At 40.7% G+C, this 20,832-nt stretch overlaps 1 long non-coding RNA gene across 1 annotated transcript in view; it reads left to right on the top strand.

Annotated features, from left to right (window-relative positions):
• LOC123375475 overlaps window positions 1–17,992 on the top strand; it is a 338,256-nt gene extending 320,264 nt beyond the window's left edge. Inside the window, exon 4 of the long non-coding RNA XR_006581470.1 lies at window positions 17,184–17,992. This is a non-coding gene — a long non-coding RNA (uncharacterized LOC123375475). The remainder of the gene's footprint in view (window positions 1–17,183) is intronic.
• Window positions 17,993–20,832: the final 2,840 nt, after the last annotated feature.

Below are 20,832 nucleotides of genomic sequence, written 5' to 3'. Positions count from 1 at the left end.
GATTCCACCACCTCCCAAGGTAACCCATTCTAGTGCTTCACCACCCTCCTAGTGAAATATCCAACCTAGACCTCCCCCATTGCAACTTGAGACCATTGCTTCTTGTTTTGTCATCTGCCACCACTGAGAGAAGCCTAGCCACATTCTCTTTGGAACCCTTCTTCAGGTAGTTGAAGGCTGCTATCAAATCCCCCCGCTCTCTTCTCTTCTGTAGACTAAATAACCCCAGTTCCCTAACCCTCTCCTCGTAAGTCACGTGCCCCAGCCTGCTAATCATTTTCATTGCCCTCTGCTGGACTCTCTCCAATTTGTCCATATCTCTTGTGTAGCGGGGGGACCAAAACTGGACACAGCACTCCAGGTGTAGCCTCACCAATGCTAAATAGAATAGGCAAAGCTCCTACTAATACAGCCCAAGATGCCATTGGCCTTCTTGGCAACATGGCACACTCTTGACTCATATCCAGCTTCTCATCCACTGTAATCCCCAGGTCTTTTTCTGCAGAACTGCTGCTTAGCCAGTCCGTTCCCAGCCTGTAGCAGTGCATGGGATTCTTCCTTCCTAAGTGCAGGACTCTGCACTTGTTCTTGTTGAACCTCATCGGATTTCTTTTGGCCCAATCCTCCAAATATCTAGGTTACTCTGGACCCTATCCCTACCCTCCAGTGTATCTACCTCTCCCCACAGCTTTGTGTCTTCTGCGAACTTGCTGAGGGTGTAATTCATCCCATCATCCAGATCATTAATAAAGATGTTGAACAAAACCAGCCCCAGGACCGACCCCTGAGGCTTGATACCGCTGCCAACTAGACATAGAACCGTTGATCACTACCCATTGAGCCTGACAATCTAGCCAGCTTTTTATCCACCTTATAGTCCATTCATCCAATCCATACTTCTTTAACTTGCTGGCAAGAATACTATGGGAGACAATATCAAAAGCTTTGCTAAAGTCAAGATATATCACATCCACCACTTTCCTGATAGCCATAGAGCCAGTTATCTCATCATAGAAGGCAATCAGGTTGGTCAGGCATGACTTGCCCTTGGTGAATCCATGTTGACTGTTCCTGATCACCTTCCTCTCCTCCACGTGTTTCAATATGGATTCCTTGAGGACCTGCCCCATGATTTTTCCTGGGACCGAAGTGAGTCTGTAGTTCCCCGGGTTCTCTTTCTTCTCTTTTTTAAAGATGGGCACTATATTTGCCTTTTTCCAATTGTCCGGGATCTCCCCCAAACGCCACAAATTTTTAAAGATACTGGCCAATGGCTCTGCAATCACATCAGCCAACTCCCTCAACACCCTTGGATGCATTCGATCTGGACCCATGGACTTCTGCATGTCCAACTTTTCTAAGTAGTCCTTAGTCTGTTCTGGTGACCCTGGCAGTTATAGGCCAGTAAGCCTCCCTTCAGTACCGGGCAAATCGGTTGAAACTATCGTAAAGAACAAAATTGTCAGACACATAAATGAACATAATTTTGTTGGGAAATAATCAACATGGTTTTTGTAAAGGGAAATCATGCCTCACCAATCTACTAGAATTCTTAGAGGGGGGGTCAGCAAGCATGCAGACAAAGGATATCCAGTGGATATTGTGTATTTAGATTTTCAGAAAACCTTTGACAAGGTTCCTCACCAAAGGCTCTTAAGCAAAATAAGCAGTCATGGAATAAGAGGAAAATTCTCTCATGGATTGCTCACTGGTTAAAAGATAGGAAACAAATGGTAGGAATAAATGCTCAGTTTTCAGAATGGAGAGAGGTAAATAGTGGTGTCCCCCAGGAATCTGTACTGGGCCCAGTCCTATTTAACATAGAATCATAGATTATTAGGGTTGGAAGGGATCTCAGAAGATCATCTAGTCCAACCCCCTGCTCAAAGCAGGACCAATCCCCAAATGGCCCCCTCAAGGATTGAACTCACAACCCTGGGTTTAGCAGACCAATGCTCAAACCACTGAGCTATCCCTTCCCTGGAAAAAGGGGTGAAAAGTGAGGTGGCAAAATTTGCAGATGATACAAAACTACTCAAGATAGTTAAGTCCCAGGCAGATTGTGAAGAGCTACAAAAGGATCTCACAAAACTGAGTGACTGGGCAACAAAATGGCAGATCAAATTTAATGTTGATAAATGCAAAGTAATGCACATTGGAAAACATAATCCTAACTATACATATACAATGATGGGGTCTAAATTAACTGTTGCCATTCAAGAAAGAGATTTTGGAATCATTGTGGATAGTTCTCTGAAATCATCCACTCAGTATGCAGCAGCAGTCAAAAAAACAAACAGAATGTTGGGAATCATCAATAAAGGGATAGATAATAAGACCGAAAATACCATATAGCCTAGATATAAATCCATGGTATGTCCACACCTTGAATACTGTGTGCAGATGTGATAGCCCCATCTCAAAAAAGATATATTGGAATTGGAAAAGGTTCAGAAAAGGGCAAGAAAAATGATTACGGGTATAAAACAGCTCGCGTATGAGGAGAGATTAATAAGACTGGGACTTTTCAGCTTGGAAAAGAGGCAACTAAGATGGGATATGATAAAGGTCTATAAAATCATGAGCGATATAGAGAAAGTAAGTAAGTGTTATTTACTTCTTCTCATAATACAAGAACAAGGGGCCACCAACTGAAATTAATAGGTAGCAGGTTTAAAACAAACACAAGAAAGTATTTTTTCACGCAATGCACTGTCAACCTCTGCAGCTCCTTGCCAGAGGGTGCTGTGATAGCCAATACTATAATGTGGTAATAAGACTGAGAATATTATATTGCCCTTATATAAATCCATGGTACGCCCACATCTTGAATACTGCGTACAGATGTGGTCTCCTCACCTCAAAAAAGATATTCTAGCACTAGAAAAGGTTCAGAAAAGGGCAACTAAAATGATTAGGGGGTTAGAGAGGGTCCCATACGAGGAAAGATTAAAGAGGCTAGGACTCTTCAGCTTGGAAAAGAGAAGACTAAGGGGGGATATGATAGAGGTATATAAAATCATGAGTGATGTTGAGAAAGTGGATAAGGAAAAGTTATTTACTTATTCCCATAATACAAGAACTAGGGGTCACCAAATGAAATTAATAGGCAGCAGGTTTAAAACAAATAAAAGGAAGTTTTTCTTCATGCAGCGCACAGTCAACTTGTGGAACTCCTTACCTGAGGAGGTTGTGAAGGCTAGGACTATAACAATGTTTAAAAGGGGACTGGATAAATTCATGGTGGCTAAGTCCATAAATGGCTATTAGCTAGGATGGGTAAGAATGGTGTCCCTAGCCTCTGTTCGTCAGAGGATGGAGATGGATGGCAGGAGAGAGATCACTTGATCATTGCCTGTTAGGTTCACTCCCTCTGGGGCACCTGGCATTGGCCACTGTCGGTAGACAGATACTGGGCTAGATGGTCTGACCCGGTACAGCCGTTCTTATGTTCTTATGTTCTTATGGTTCAAAAGGGAGCTAGATAGATTCATGGAAGATAGGTCCATCAATGGCTATTAGCCTGGAAGGGCAGGAATGGTGTCCCTAGCCTCTGTTTGCCAGAAGCTGGGATTGGGTGACAGAGCATGGATCACTTGATGATAACCTGTCTGTTCATTCTCTTTGGGACACCTGCCATTGGCCACTGTCAGAGGACAGGATACTGGGCTTGATGGACCTTTGGTCTGACCTACTATGGCCGTTATTATGTTTCAGCACTGAGGGCAGCTCACCTCCTCCCCATACTGTGTTGCCCAGTGCAGGAGTTTGGGAGCTGACCTCGTCTTTGAAGACCGACATAACAAAGGGATGCTGCATAACAAAGGGAAAAATAAATTCTGAAGACAAGGGGCACTCACTGTGATTGCCCTTCTATCAGCACCCCTTCAGTTTGAAACCATAGAGCTGTTAGCTTAAGCTGATCCTGTTGATGTAATATTGTGTGGAGAGAATGGAGGACTCTTAAGTAGCCACGACCAAACTATTTAGGATGTTATAGCACAAGTTAAAAACAACTTTCAACTTATCTCAAAACAATTGGACTGACTGTGTGGATCTCTACTGTGCCCTGCATCCATGAAAGCACATAGCTATTTAAACCTCTATCAATGGTGGCTTTACCCATACAAGATATCAAGGGAACTTGAATGCATTGTGGCTTCACTGTGATTATATGAATCACTTTTGCCTGTGGATGTGAGATAAATTTTGATTGATTGAGGGATGTTATAATCAACTGATCTCTCTAATGTGGACAAAGCCAAAGAGAAGCTGAGCTGACAGTTTGTCCTCTCAGAAATGTGCGACAATCAACCCTAATAATGACCCAATACTTCCTCACTGGTTTTCACTAGGTAGAAGCAGTATGGATTGAATTCACAAGTTGTAGTACATACATGCCCCAGGTGAACCTTGGTCATTGTCACTATCTGAAACACTGTGTTTGTCCCTTTCTCCCAAAATTGACTTTACTACTACAAAGGCTGACAAATGAGTCTTGATCTAAGAAATCTGGTCCACAAAATGTGAAAAGTTCTCACAGTGAGAAATATTCAACTCTTCCACCAGGTAAAAATAACCTGGATTAACTTCCCAACTTGTTCTGACAGGCCTGAGACCTGTCTGTAGCTGTAACATCTTTCTTCCTATCCCAGGTGATGAATACAATATATACAGGATCTTTCCTAAGGAATTCAAAAAGTCTCCTCTTAAAAATATATAATTTCAAATGGAGACACAAAAATGAGAACAAGCTAAATTTCACCATTAAATGCACACATGTATGGGAGCTACATTTACTCAAGGAGGCAGAATTTAGTTCAAAATTGTTGGCTGCCTATTTGTGAAGAAATAAAATCTGTGGTCCTCAAACTGTAAACTTTTTTTTTTTAAATATTGGTCATGATCGAATAGGCCCACGGAAATGTAAGCTGTTGCTTGATTGCTGATACTTTGTTTCTATCAACTCCGGGAACAGACTATTTCCTTTTTCATTCCCCTGAAAGTATGGTTATAAATATTCTACAGTAAATGTCCATCTCCATGCCTTTTATCCTCATCCTATCTCGGAGCACAGAATCTATTCCAATCCATGTGACATTTTGGACTTAGATTTGGTTATTTTATTCAGTGACACATTTTAAACTTGTGCATCCCATAGGTGAACATTTATTGATTTAATTATTCAGGCATTGCTTCTCCATGCTTTTATTGACTCAAACTGCAAAGAATAAGCAGATATTGATAGTGAAAATCTGTGCAGCCACCCATTGTTTTACAACCTAGATTTGCTTATTACAATCTCTACAAGGGAAAGGAGGCTGTTGTGTCATTTGGTGGAAAATTATACAAGCCATAATGTTTAAAGTGTGGTTATGAAACAAGGTAACACATTTATGTCTGCTTTCTTTTTTGTGGGAAAGCTACCAATTTAGCTAGCTAATGTGAAATGTCCTTTTAAATGTTGCCAGAAATCATTTAAAAAACAATAAATCAGAATTGTTCAGATCCTTTCATTTTAGGTATCTAGACAATCCTTTGTTGCCTAAGCAGGATTACAAGAAAATATAAATTATATATTTGGATTTTGAAGTGTGATTGGTACATAATATATTTTATTGAATTGAATTCAGTAACTGCCAGGACAATAAATGAGTTTTTTGAAAAAAGAATATAAAGTAACAAAACTCTACTTTAAGGGAAAATGTAATTGGCATCTAGTTTTTTCATAAGAGAATATGTGTATTTGAGGCAAACATTTGATTTTTCTAAATGGAAAAAAAAATCTTTTAAAGGAGCAAGGGAAAATATATATTTTATGCTATAATTTTGGGAGGAGGGATAGCTCAGTGGTTTGAACATTGGCCTGCTAAACTCAGGGTTGTGAGTTTAGTCTTTGAGGGGCAAAATCAGATGTGGGGCAAAATCAGCATTGGTCCTGCTAGTGAAGGCAGGGGGCTGGATTCACTGACCTTTCAGGATCCCTTCCAGTTCTATGAGATACATATATCTCTATATATTGTTAATGACATTTATTTCCATGTTTACATTTTTGAGTGTTTTTTTCCCTTGGTTTTCTCCTCAAATTTTATGTTCAGTGAAATTTAGTACCACCTCAGAAACTAAATAATGTTACTGAAACTAAATAATGTTACTGAAGAAAAGTTTGTGAATTTCAAATTGTATTTGATCCTTTGAATTAAAAATCTCTTTCAGTGTTCCATACAGTGTATTTCTCAAATAAACTATACCGTGTCCTTGACTTGTATTTGCTGTGCTTTCTAATTACTTACTAGCCAAAAAAGCATTCTTTGGGATGGCTATGAAGACAGCTGGCTAGTAAAAAAGATGATAGTTATCAGCTGTGCAACAATTGCAGAGGAAAGGGAGAGATGGAGAAATGACAAATGCATAATTATTCATTGTTTTACTAAAGCTATTTTAAAATGTTTTATTATTCTACAATTAAATGGATGTCTTTGGTGAATGACATGAATTATCATTGCATTAGGTAAATATAATATAGCCTGAGAAAAACATTGAAATGGAGGTGCTAAATGAGAAAAGCCTTTACCAAATGCATCAACAAAGAAGATAGGTCAGATCACTAGCTAGCATAGATAGTAGCTCCTTTGACTTTGTTGGAGCTATTCCTGTTTATGCTAGTTGAGAATCTGGTTCTATGTACTGTGGGGAAAACTTCTAAAATGCCTAAGTGCTTCTAGGTTAATAAAAGGTACAAGAGAATGGGCTGGACAAAGAGCAGTGCAGAGGAACATTAAGGCCCTAGATTCAGCAAGGCACTTAACCACATGCCTAACTTTAAGCAAGGAAAGAGCCACATTGAGTTCAGTGGGACTACCTATATCCTGAAGGTTGGACACTTGCTTACCTACTTTGCCAGATCAGGGCCAAAATGGGGAGAGAAGTGAGGGAAGATTGGCAAGGCTCAGGGAAGGCAAAGAGAATGAGACTGGGACTGGAGGAGGATTATTCCAGTGGATGTTTTAATTATTATTTCCAGTCATTCAGGCTGCAGGGAGAGAGTGATGAAGAAGCCTGTATGCAGCTGTATGCCTCCTAAGGATCTCTCTGTATTGGGATCAGGGCTGTCCCTAGGGGAGAGTTGGGGCCCGGGACATAGGCACCGAGTTTCTATCTGCTACCCCCCAGCTCCGCCCCTATTCCACCCTTCCCCCCAGGTCCCACCCTGCCTCTTTCCCACCAAGTTTCTCCCCACTGTCAAAATGCTATGCCCTCACTCCTCTCCCCTCCCTCCAGCGCCTCCAGACACAGCGAAATAGCTGCTCGGGGGGAGGGAGAGGCACTGATTGGTGGGGCCTGCTGGCAGGCAGGAGGTGCTGGGAGGAGGGGGAGGTTGGTAGGGGGGCTCCTTGCCCCCCCACCGTTCCCCCGCCTCAGTTCCCCACCCACCTACGCACAAGCATGGGGCCCCCCAAAGCGTGGCTCCTGCAGCGGTTGCCCCGATTTGCCATACCCTAGGGACAGCTCTGATTGGGATTATCATCCCATGGCTGACTCCAAGAAAGATACATTTCCCCCTCCCCACCCTATCCCATCACATTTTAACAAAAGAGCACTGTGTTAGCTGCTAGATACACTTAATCGGTCATTTATTTATTGTTGAGTGACTTTACAGTGTGAGACATCAGTAAATGAGAGGGTCTCTTGAAATAATTTTCATCTTTAACCCTCCTAGTGGTAGGTTCATCTCAAGCATTCATTTCAATAACTGTATTGATTTCATATCTTTACCACTTTTTGAGCATTCAATCTCTGTTTTCTCATACATAGAGTTTATTGACTAACAAATCATCCAGTTTAACACACTGTGTCTAACAATGAGCTGTACAATGTGGCTCCTAAAACAGAACAAAACATCGTTTGAATTTCACTTCACTGTGAAACTATGCCCACCAAATAACTGTTCCATCAAAATTCAATGCAAGAGGTCAAGGGAAAGAATTTTCTCTTTCCCCGATAGAAATACTTAGACTATAAGCCTTTTGGGGTAGGGACCATCTTTCTGTTCTGTTTGTATAGCACTTAGCACAATGGAGAGTGGATGGAGCTTTTACGTGCTACTGTGATACAAATAAAAAATAATATATGAATAATAAACCAAAGATAGGAAGTATTGCTGACAATTTATGCAAATCTAGCATGCACTTTATGAAGAATATTTTGCAAGCATTTCCAAGCCAAAACTGCAAAAATCTACATATTGGTATTTCTGTTTCTCTGCTGTTAGCCCTAGGAGGGACGAGAGCTGTGCATGCTATCCATTTTGTCTTAGCAAATATTCATGTGTGAAAACAAATATCTTTGGAAGTTTTTGCAAGAATTCAATGTTTTGTTATGTGAATTGTGTAAATAGCATTTTGTCATGATGATGATGATGAGACTGGCCTCCTACAAATATTTGACAAACTAGCAAATTCTGTTTATGGGTTATTGGTGATCACATACTGCATGATGGGCACTGTAGAAAAATATAAGCTACAAAGATAAATGATGAGTGAAACCTGACATTTTTATTTTAGTGAGTCTTTACAGCATTTGGTAAATTGGTGACTATGTCATCTGGAAGATAAAGTTTGTCCCTCTGAACATGACAAAACTTCACCTTGGACAAAACCATTTCCCAGTTGTTGTCCAACATAAGCACACCTTGTTATCTTATGGTTGCTGTTCTCACTTCAGCAAAATTGTAGCAAGCCTTTCAGGCCTGTGGAAACTGCTCTGCTTACGAAAAGCAGTAAAAATTAGAGACAACCTTCCAAACATTATAATTATGCATTTAAAAAATGGCCAGCAATTGTGTGTGCCTCTTTTTTGAGTGTCCAGCATGAGATAGATTGGGCCCAATTGTGTATGCCTAATTTGGACACCCAGAATCAGTGGCCACTTTTGAAAATGCCAGTATTTCTTTTGCAAATTTAGTCCACAGTGAAAATATGCCATACACCAATATCATGCGTTCACTTTTATTCTCTGTCCATCTTTTATTGCCTCTTTTCCTTCCTTTAGTCATTAGCAGATTTCAACTTGCACCTGAATGGGTCCATATGATCCCTCACCGCACAATGGAAAGGACAACAGGTCCATGGAAAAAGCCAAAGTGTGTGCTTCTTCCAACAAGTCTCCCCAACCTTTCCTTTTCTCTGCAAAACATCTGTATGAATGAACTATAGAACATAATTCCTGCTGCACTTTCCCCTTTGTGGAATAATCAAACATAGCCAAGGGCCTGCAGCCAATAGAACCATGTTTATTAGTCCCAACAGGCCGCCATGGCCTAGGATGGGTAAGTCAGGAATCTTCTGTGCAGCTGGGCAGGATTCATGAGAATCCCCACCTTCTGCTTTTTTATCAGGCCCTACTCCCAACCAACTCCACTAATACCTCTGTGGCCAAATTAGAAAATCCTTTGGAGCCATAGGTGAGATTCTCACCTCTCTCTGGCCCCATTGGGTTGAATAAAAGGACTGGGGTAAGGTAAAGAAGCTCTAAAAGCCCCAGATCCAGCCAGGGATGATTCCATTGGTTTGGCAACCATACGACTGCCTTCACAGAACCACCTTACAAACTCTGATGTTGAGGGGGTGCTGAGAGCAGCAGGGACATATTTGAGGCAGGGCCACAGCACACAACAAGAAAAGAAGGAGGAGAGGAGAAAGTTTGGTTTCAGTTGTTGTGATGCTCCCCAGGGGTACCCAGGTTTTTTAGGCAACTTACCACCATCTGCCCTTAGTGTGAGAGAGCTTCATCTGTGCCTGCTGTGGATCAGCTCCCTAAAACCACCAGCTTCTGAAAACACAAGTATTACAGTCCAGGCCTCTGCAGGCCTCACTCTCTCTGTACCAGTTAGCAAAAGGCACACACCAACTCCCGAGTCCTCAGAGAATTCCCTATAGTGTTCAGGCACCTATCCACTCAACACTCAGAGGTACCAGGCCTGCTGTTTCCAGAGGAACAGCTTGTAAAATTCAACTCAAGACCATTACTTTGCTTAATACCACAGCACTTAGATATATTTATAGTGAAAACAAGAATAAATTGATTATCAAAGAATGGGGATTCAAGTGATAGTGAGTAAGTATACTGGAAACAAATTGTTACATATAAAACGAAGTCATAACATGTTTTCTAGAGACTAAACAAGTTGTCCTCCTGTCTAGAGAAGATTTTTCTCACCTAAAATTTTCTACAGTTTTTACCCCTCTTTCATGAAGCAAACTCGCTGCCTGTTTACATCCTAGGTGAAGGATGACAGGGTGTCGTCTTTGTCCCCCAAATATATTAGAGAAAACCTTTGATGTGCTCCTCACAATAGTATCTCCCTACCCCTCAACCTGGCTACTGTTTAATTCATCCTGCTATGCTGAAGTTTTCCCAATCCTTTATTAGCATCCAGTTCATACTAGAGAGAGGAGACCCACTGCAACCCATACAATACTTAATTTACATGTAAACAGACAGATGCATAAACATTTCTTGTCTGAAAGAGAACCTGTTTTTCACCTTGCTGGTGATAGGGCTCGTGATCCACAGTTTAAGGACATAATGTTCAGTGTGTATGCCTAACTCCATACACAACATTCATACGTGCATTTCACAATGATATTGATGACCAAGGTGATCCCAGCTTATATAAGAGACCTCTTCTGGTGATCTTGAATGTACATATCAGATCTGTGAGATCCCTGTAACTCCTCTGAACCACCTCACCAGTTGGTATTAAGAAATTCTTGGGCTGCAGTTCTGATTAAACTTTATTTTAATTTTGTTATTCAAGGAAGATCCAGGGACCTACAGGCCAGTCAGTCTCACCTCAGTCCCTGGAAAAATCATGGAACAGGTCCTCAAGGAATCAATTCTGAACCACTTAAAGGAGGGGAAAGTGATCAGGAACAGTCAGCATGGATTCACCAAGGGCAAGTCATGCCTGACTAACCTAATTGCCTTCTATGATGAGATAACCGGCTCTGTGGATGAGGGGAAAGCAGTGGATGTGCTATTTCTGGACTTTAGCAAAGCTTTTGATACAGTCTCCCACAGTATTCTTGCCAGCAAGTTAAAGAAGTATGGGCTGGATGAATGGACGGTAAGGTGGATAGAAAACTGGCTAGATTGTCGGGCTCAATGGGTAGTGATCAATGGTTCCATGTCTAGTTGGCAGCAGGTATCAAGCGGAGTGCCCCAAGGGTCAGTGCTGGGGCCGGTTTTGTTCAATATCTTCATTAACGATCTGGAGAATGGTGTGGACTGCACCCTTAGCAAGTTTGCAGATGACACTAAACTGGGAGGAGTGGTTGATACGCTGGAGGGTAGGGATCGGATACAGAGGGACCTAGACAAATTAGAGGATTGGGCCAAAAGAAATATGATGAGGTTCAACAAGGACAAGTGCAGAGTCCTGCATTTAGGACGGAAGAATCCCATGCACTGCTACAGACTAGGGACCGAATGGCTGGGCAGCAGTTCTGCAGAAAAGGACCTAGGGGTTACGGTGGACGAAAAGCTGAATATGAGTCAACAGTGTGCCCTTGTTGCCAAGAAAGCTAATGGCATTTTGGGTTGTATAAGTAGGGGCATTTCCAGCAGATCGAGGGATGTGATCATTCCCCTCTATTCAGCACTGGTGAGGCCTCATTTGGAGTACTGTGTCCAGTTTTGGGCCCCACACTACAAGAAGGATGTGGATAAATTGGAGAGAGTCCAGCGGAGGGCAACAAAAATGATTAGGGGGCTTATGACTTATGAGGAGAGGCTGAGGGAACTGAGATTGTTTAGCCTGCAGAAGAGAAGAATGAGGGGGGATTTGATAGCTGCTTTCAACTACCTGAAAGGGGTTTCCAAAGAGGATGGATCTAGACTGTTCTCAGTGGTAGAAGATGACAGAACAAGGAGTAATGGTCTCAAGTTGCAGAGGGGGAGGTTTAGGTTGGACATTAGGAAAAACTTTTTCACTAGTAGGGTGGTGAAGAACTGGAATGGGTTACCTAGGGAGGTGGTGGAATCTCCTTCCTTAGAGGTTTTTAAGGTCAGGCTTGACAAAGCCCTGGCTGGGATGATTTAGTTGGGTTTGGTCCTGCTTTGAGCAGGGGGTTGGACTAGATGACCTCCTGAGGTCCCTTCCAACCCTGAGATTCTATGATTCTATGATACTTTCTGGCCTGTTTCCCTGACCTGGCCAAACAATGCAGTATCTCTGATCAGCATAAAGATGAAGAAATACCAACAGTATTGCTGTCTTTAAGCTAGCTAGTGCCAGGAACCAATCTTTGTGTTAACAAGCTTTGTCAAAGCACATTTCTCTTTCCTTGTCAATCATATATGACCCATGTTGTATTGTTCCTCTCGATCTCTGGTCACTGATTATCTGTATGACAGGAACCACTGACTGAACACTCCTGGCTGAAATAATGGCATATTTCATGCAATACTCCTTCAGCTGTTTTAAGCACAGTGTCAATGGGAAGTGTGTCTAGAAAGAGCAACAGTATCTCTAATATAACTTTGGTGTGCATATGTGCTTTTCTACCACCATTGAATTGCTTTTATAGATTTTCTCAAGATAGTAAGAGGATCAGATACTGACTCTCCTTTCTGTTGGGTTTTTCTTTGAGAGCTAATGCCATCCTTTCTTTTCATTGTGACAATCCATTGCAATGAATTCTAAACTGCCCACACAAATCTAATGAATGTATTCAAATAATTCACAAATGGTTTTCTTCGTGTTTTGATTGTACCATTGAAGAGATAACATTTTTAAATAATAATTGTGCACTTTCTGTTCTAATGTAATCCAAAAGACATGCTGACATTAAATGGAACAGTGATTTTCTGTGAGTCATTAGTCAAGACAATTTTAGAAAACAAATTATGGCTGCATTATACTATTGGATATATACATTAATTAATTTAGCAAAACTTTGTTAATATGAACCATAAATGATCAGTGAGGTTCCAATTGTTGCCAAGTCTAATCTTCATTCATTTATGTAACTCTTGTTTATTATTAGGACACTTTAATTACTGCTGAATCTTAAGAATGTTACATTATTCTTCCTAGTTTGAAATAATTTATAGCTACAATTTGGATTACGTTGCTGTATCTTTATTTCTAATTTACCTCTAACTATCTTAAATAGTTATTCCTTGCAGTCTGTGATGGGAGGTATAATCCCAAGAAGGCCTATAAAGGGTTAACAGAAGCCCAAGAGCCCAATTAACCCACCTTATTTCACCTGGAGGGCATGCCATGCTCAGTTCAGTATCAGACCCAGCTGAGTGGCTGCCATAAAGCAAGGTGTTCAGAACAGCACTGAGAGAAGATCCAAGGTGAGGAGGCCCTATGCTGTCTTCTAAGAAGGCCCAAGGAAGAGGCAAGATGGCAATCCTTTCCTTGGTGGAGAGGCTGAAGAAGGCTGCAGATATTGGGGGAGGGGAGGGAATAAGCCTCAGAGACCAGGATTAGCTTCAGTGGTGGGCTATTGTGGGGAAGCATTCAAGACAAATATTCCTTTGCATTGGTGTCCTGAAATAGAACAGAGGAGACAGGGGAACTGGAAGACAGACTGAAATTTCAAACTGGTAGGGGTCTGAGTGAGTTGGTGGTGGTGGTATGTTTCCAGTCACTTGGTGAAGAGGTTGGTAATGCTGTAAGATCTCAGGTCGGGGAAAATACTTATTGTTTTGCTACCTGTGTTTTAGTACTGGTGAAGGACACTATTTAGGACACTGATACTCCAGAAGAAGTAGGTCTCCAGACGGTCCTGGCTGTGGGGCAATGTACCCCACTATATAAGATGGAAATGTCATAATGGACCGCTCTGGGACAGTAAGGATGATTACATAAACCTTTTCTTTATTTGGCAATGATATTATATAGTAAGCTTTGTAATAATACCTTCCACTTTTACAATATCTCACATCTGTGGCTCTCAAAATGTTTTATGAATTTAGCCTCACAGTATGTAAGGTAGGCAAGTGTTATGTATGTATGTACACATGGCTATGTATGTGTTACTGAAAAATGTTGTGAGGTTGAAAGCACCCACAAGCAGCCTTTCAGGTACGACAGTAAAAAGGCCAAACAATATTAATGGCTCATTGAGGAAATGCACAGATGCACAAGGATTACCCCAGGAACTGTATACAATGGAAACCTCTCAGAAATAACACTGCACAATGGGAACTGTTTGACCCAGGTCACAGCAAAAGAATTTTCCAGCAAGTGGGGAGAAGATATAAAAGGGGGGAAATGACATCCTGAGAGCACCCCACTCTCCCTACAACAACACACCTTGAAACACCTGAGAAACAAAGACTGAACTGTGGTAATTATGGTCCCAGGCTAGAAGGATCTTTAGACTGTGTATGAAAACCTGGGAAAGCCAAGGTAACTTGTGTCTTTAGAATCTACCAGCCTGTTTATCACTCAGGGTGAGAATTTGCTAATTTAAATCCTACCTATCTAGTGTGTTAAGATCAGTTTGCATTTTTACGAAGGTAATCTGCTTTTATCTGTTTGCTATCACTTAAATCTATTTTTAGTTAATAAACTTGTTTTGTTTTGTCTCTAAAACCAGTGTGGAACTCATACTTGGGACAGAAAGCTGTGCATATCTCTCTCCACATTGAGGAAGAGGGTGAATTTTATGAGCTTACACTGTATAGGTCTTTGTGCAGTGCAAAACGATACAATTTTGAGTTTACACTCCAGAGGGGATGTGCACCTGCATGCTGGGCAATTCCTTAGCTAAGCGCTCCCAAGCAGAGCTGATCTCAGCATCTGTGTGAATATAGTGCAGCTGGGTGTCTCTCTACCTGTGTGTGTGCTGGAAGGGGGCTTGAGAGCCTGTCACAGCAGCACAGAGTAAGGGGAACCTAGGCCAGTTCCAAGTGGCACCCTGGCGGGAACCCATCACAGTGGGTATGCTTATATATGTAGACATAGCCGAAATGACTTGCTCACAGAACAAGAAGACTGTAGTGGAGCTGGAAATAGGATCCAAAGTTCTGCCTACAGCAGGAAATTAAAATACTCAAATATTGTGGGATAGAGAGAGAGAAGGCTAGGTCCATGGGGTGATGATTTTTCTTTCAAAGTGGTTCTTGGAGGGAGCAAAAGTTGGAGACTCACTTCTCAGTTCCTGGCTATATTCACATCCAGTTCTTCGGTGTATTAAGTACACTTGCTGTAATGCACAGGTTTGATCAAACCTCCTCTCAAAATGCCTTTTCTCTGAAAGAAACCCATTCATCCCAGGACTCCTCCTAATGCATTCACACACAAGGTAGCCTAAAGAGAGCTGAGAGGATGTTAATGAGCTGCCCTTCCTTTTTTCCTCACACTGCCAGGAAAAAGTGGTGGGGATAGAAGAAAAGGGGTGGGAAGGCAAACAGCCCTCCCCAAAATGCCCTGTTTGCCTAGAGTTGGTTGGTGAGGGAATAGAGGAGAAACTATTTTGTTAACTGTGTTGTAGAGAAACACAAAACAATTATAATATAATATAGTTATGTTTCATCAACATGAAGTTTTAGTTGTGACAGTGTGAAGTAATAATGGTCTATAATGAATTTTGATGACAAAGCAGATCTCTAGCATTGAGTACTTCTAATTGAGAGCAACTAAATCCACCCAATGAATTGATATGACTTGTGAACTAATGATAGACAAACCTCAGTGTTTGTTAGTTTAAATTGAATAAGCACCCTGAAGTTTGGATTTCATATCCATATTTCAGCTCTCAAATTGTGTTGGAACACTTACAACATCAGCTCTTCTTGCAGTGCATTCTAATGTCACCTTTGCTAAAATCTCTGGGAATAGCCTTCAACTAGTATGTTGGTATGTTTCAGAAGTACAATCACAATTAAAAAAAAAAAAGCTAACTGATTTTTTTTTCAAACCTGAAGCATTTGTATTCTATTCTATTCACTTTAAGATCTTATGCCACACCAAACCCATGTATCTTAATGCCTTCCAGTAATGTATTGAACATTGTGACTAGCACGTCACACTTGATTCCTTCACCAGTGCTCACCCCAGAAGGAAAACCGTATGTGCTTTTTGCTTCTTTAATAGACTAGGAGCTTTTATTAGTGAACACAAAGTTGAAGTTGTGGCACTTGTACTGGAAAATGCTGAGGTTTGAGACAGTTATTCTGGAAGTGAACTTCATGGTCTTGGACCAGACATTTAGAGTACTCCATTCCCTCTACAATCTTCATCGTTGTGGTACACAATTATGTTGTCAGAGGTTTGGAAGAAGGTTCAGGACTCTTTATTTCAATACTTTTCATTTGGCATTTGGTCATTTAGGATTCAAAGTTTTCCTATTGAGATTTGACTCTATGAATGATTGTTTCTATGGCACAGGTAATTTAAAATAAGGAAACGGCAACGGTGCTAGTTTGAAAAGTTTTCATACAGAACTCTGTCACAATCCAATTTTGCTAAAAACAAACAAATCAAGTTTGGCTTTGTTCATAGTTTTGAAGCTTTATTCTGCTCAATAAATGAGACTTGGCACATTTCTAGAAACAATGTAATTGTAATAGGGCTGGAAGTTTGGCACTAAAAGAGTGGGGGAAATAGTTGTTTGGATAGCTGGCAGTTAAGTATTTTAAGATCAGCTAAAATTAGTACAAACAAACTAGAATAAAAAAAAAATCTGTAATCCAGTCATGTTACGCTGAAGTTTAATGATAGAAAGTAATGAATTAAACATGTGCTTCTGTAGAAGACTTTGGATGCCAGACCTATTTAAAAGCACTGCAGAAAACGTTTCAAAGTTTTGGTCTTTTTACTTTTGCTTATTGTACTAATTTTTAAAGTGAACCACTTCTTGATTTATCAGCCTGATATGATTGTATTTAATGGAAAGAGTGAGCATGCTGTTGATCAACTCCTATACTCTCCCATACCCCTACTGCTTAGACCTGGTTAACGAACTATGCATGATGATAGTTGCATAGTCCTTCACTGATTCTCCTTTGTTTTTGCAGGACAGGTGGCATTTGTGTTCTTGACAGTATCACTGGATTGAAAATACCAAACATTATAGGATGTTATAGTACTCTTTGTAGGCTTTATAACTCTTGATTGCTTTTAGCCTTGTCATTCCAATTTATTTTCCTCTTCCTTACAGCTCCAGAAGTAGGACCAGACCTATCAATCACAAATCCTGAGAAAACCTCCAGTTTTTCTGTCTCCTGGAAGCTTAAATCCTCAGTTGGTGTAAAATTGGCATGGCTGTGCAGACATCTGTGGAACTATGTTGGTCAAAAACCAACGGAAGGAGTTTCTCCAGCTCTCTTGCTATAATGAGACATAGGACATGAGAAGTCCTTGAAATGTTTGGTCTTGACTCAAAATTCCTTTATTTTTAGGCTTCCTTCAATAACTTTCCTTGGGTTTGATTACACTCTCACTTTCAATGCTTTAATTCCATTGAGCATGGTTGAGTTGTTTCTAATGTCCTAATGTCAGCATAAGTGAAATCAGTGAACAAGGATAAAGCAATTCCCATTGACTTCAGCATCGAAGCTTGTAGATTGAGGCAAGAGTTGTAGATTGAGGCCCTAGAAAACAATTTACCAGATGCTACCAATTATACTTTTTCAACTGCAAAAGGTTTAGCTTCAGTTGGGAATAATTAGCTATTAACCATACAATATGTTGTTCTGAAATGAAAATCTAAACTTTAACCTTAGTATGAACAACACAAAAAGAAAATCATAGTTGTTTAACTAGTGCAGAGTGTGCTGATTGGGAATTGGTTTTGAGCCAGATTTGCAAAAGAGCTCAGTGCTTTGGGTGCTGGGTTCTTTTGAAAATGTGCTCATCAGTCTAGTTGATGAGCACTTTTGAAAATCCGACTCTTATGTAGGAATCTAAATGGAAGCTGAGCTTTTTTGAAAACCTGGTCTTAATTGTGGGTGCTCAGCACCTGAAAATCTACCCCCTAAGATTGAGGCCCTAGAAATAAGATGAAGGACTCTAGTAACTCTGGGGTTTATACAATGTTGTGTGCATCTCTGTTTCTTTCTCTCTCCCACTCACACAATATATTATATGCACACAAAACTGCACTGTGTATGTGTAGTCTCTTTCATGCACAGCATGAAATGTCATTGCTTTTACCTAAGGACCAAGTTTTCTACATAACAGTAAGGATACATTAGATGCAAATTGAGTTTTGATTGTGCAAGAACTGTAGGATTGGGGTCTAAATGTTTGCCTTTTCTTTGTAAAGATTGCCATGTTATATAAATAAATTAATGTACTTATGAAAATTAAATGTTATGTAGTAACTAATTCATTTACAATCATTTAACAGTCATTGGATTTTACACTAATTGCCTTATGAGATTAATGAATTTACATAGTTACTTGAGTTTCACATTTCTTGGCAAGGCATAGTGAAAAACCTAATGAAGCCCAGCCACAAGCTTCATTTACTGTGAGATGACTGAGAAAAAAAAGTCTGCCTTGTAACAATGAAAGCTGCACTGAGAAGTTCAAGGAATAGACTATCTCAAGTACCATAAGCTAACAATGAACTGGTAAGTAATAAAGTGATGACTTGGGCCTTGATCCTGCAATGTCTTATGTGTTTAGTGGGTGCTAGATGCTTAAAGGGGTTTTCAAAAGCACCTATCTGTCTTTAGGTGACTAAATGCCTTTAAAAAATAAGGTCCTTCATCTTATTTGAAACTAGGTAGTAGGTTCCTAAATCACTTATGCACTTTTGGAATTTTTACCTTACATCTGAAGTGTCTTTTCCTTTTAGTTTTATTATTTTTGCAGTTTTTTGTAGTACTAAGTAAACAAACCCAGAGGATTTTCTCAAACAGGGCAAATGCAGTATGATATTTGTTGTATAATCCCTCCCTTATTTCCATAGTAATTGAACTTTCCCTTCTCTTCCCTGTCCCACCCCTCCCCCCACTAACTTGTAAGCATAGCCTTGCCGTCATGACATGAGGCTGAAAGAAATTTTTTAATCTCAAGATGTCACTTGTAGTCAGTGGGTCCTTCGACAAATGAAGCATTAAACATCATCTAATTAAATGCTATGAACAATGGCCTAAATATGTAGAAAGGGAGACTAACTACTACATATAATTCTGCATGCTGTTTAGGTGACTCATTCTGCATTGGAAATTGCTTCAGGAAGTTATTTTTTTTTCTAGTGTTTATGAAAAATAGCTGATTTCCTCCTTTATTGTATTGTTCTTGGATAGAACTTGCTCACTACTTAATTGTTTAATCCTTCCTGCTGTTACACATCCTGTTAACATCCGCAGTCTCTTTAAAAAGGTATTTTCATTTATAATTGACTTCCAATTTAATATTAATTTCAACACAAAGAGCTGATCAAAATCATACCAAGGCAGGACTATTCATATCTCAGTGCTATATTCATATTCCCTGTTGCTATAGTAACTGAAAAGAACTGAAGCTTACAGACAGTTGAAAAAGTCTATAGTAACTCTGGGGTTTATACAATGTTGTGTGCATCTCTGTTTCTTTCTCTCTCCCACTCACACAATATATTATATGCACACAAAACTGCACTGTGTATGTGTAGTCTCTTTCATGCACAGCATGAAATGTCATTGCTTTTACCTTTCCCTAGCAATTGAAAACCTCAGACACTTGAGCTGACAGTCCATAGTTGTTTGTCTGTGGATAAGGAATTGTCACTGGAGACCCCTGCAGTGAAATCCTGCCCCCACTCCTCAAGCCAATGACAACACTCCCATTGAATTCAATGGGACTGGGATTTCACCCCTACGGTCTTTTGACCCACTTCCATCTATTTTGCAATATACCGGTGGAAAGCTGTGGACTCCCCAAGCATAGAAGAATCCACAGATGACAGAGAGACCTCCCCATGATATATGGGATGCACTAGGATGCACCAAAGGTGGGAGGAGGTGTGGCAGGGATTTGAAGTGGGGTGCAAGTGCAGCATGTTCCAGCCAGTCTTTGCCAGTGTAATGGGCCCAGGTTCAGGAAAGTCACCCTCGAGTCTCTCTGAGGGGGTGGGATGGTCTATGCCATCTGCAATTTGGGAATCTTTTCCCCAATGGGATATAGCATCTATTCTGAGCTCTCAGAATAACTTCTCAGATCAAAACTCTGTGGCAAGTCTGGGACTGAATATTGCCCTCATTTCTCCAGAATTCTGGAGAAACAGATCACATTTGGGGCAGAAGGAGGAATTTCACTAGAAGGTTGTTTAAAACTTTGGAAACTGTTTGAAGCTGCTAGTGTCAGAATAATTTGTGGAGGGAGACAAAAAGGAGAGACTTGCTTCTTACTTGAAATACTTATTTTTTGTACACTTTCAATCTACTTTCCCTTTACCCTCCACTTCCTGACTCCCCACATCCCACACTGCTATGCTTACCTTCAGCACGCATCTCCTATACACATGAACAGATTTGCATGAGGGGTCCCCATTCTGGTTGTCCTAATGGCATCTGTCAGAGCAGGCTGCTCTCCAGTGTGCCTTTATAGAACAATCCCACTTAATTTTTTTTGGTGCTAATTTAAATAAAAAAAACTCAGGGAAATTCTTATTCTAAAAGCTTCGTTAGGCAACATGGTCTAGTACAGGGGCGGACAAATATTTTGGCCTGAGGGCCGAATCGTGTTTCAGAAATTGTATGGAGGACCGGTTAAGGGAGATGGTCATGGCCTGGCCCCCACCTCCTATCTCCCCCCTGCCCAGGACTCCTGCCCCATCCAACCCCCCCCCCATTCCCTGATGGCCCCTCTGGTACCCC

Source organism: Mauremys mutica, chromosome 8 (assembly GCF_020497125.1).
Source record: "Mauremys mutica isolate MM-2020 ecotype Southern chromosome 8, ASM2049712v1, whole genome shotgun sequence".
NCBI classification, from domain to species: Eukaryota; Metazoa; Chordata; order Testudines; family Geoemydidae; genus Mauremys; species Mauremys mutica.
This window is presented reverse-complemented; position numbering and strand designations above follow the sequence as displayed.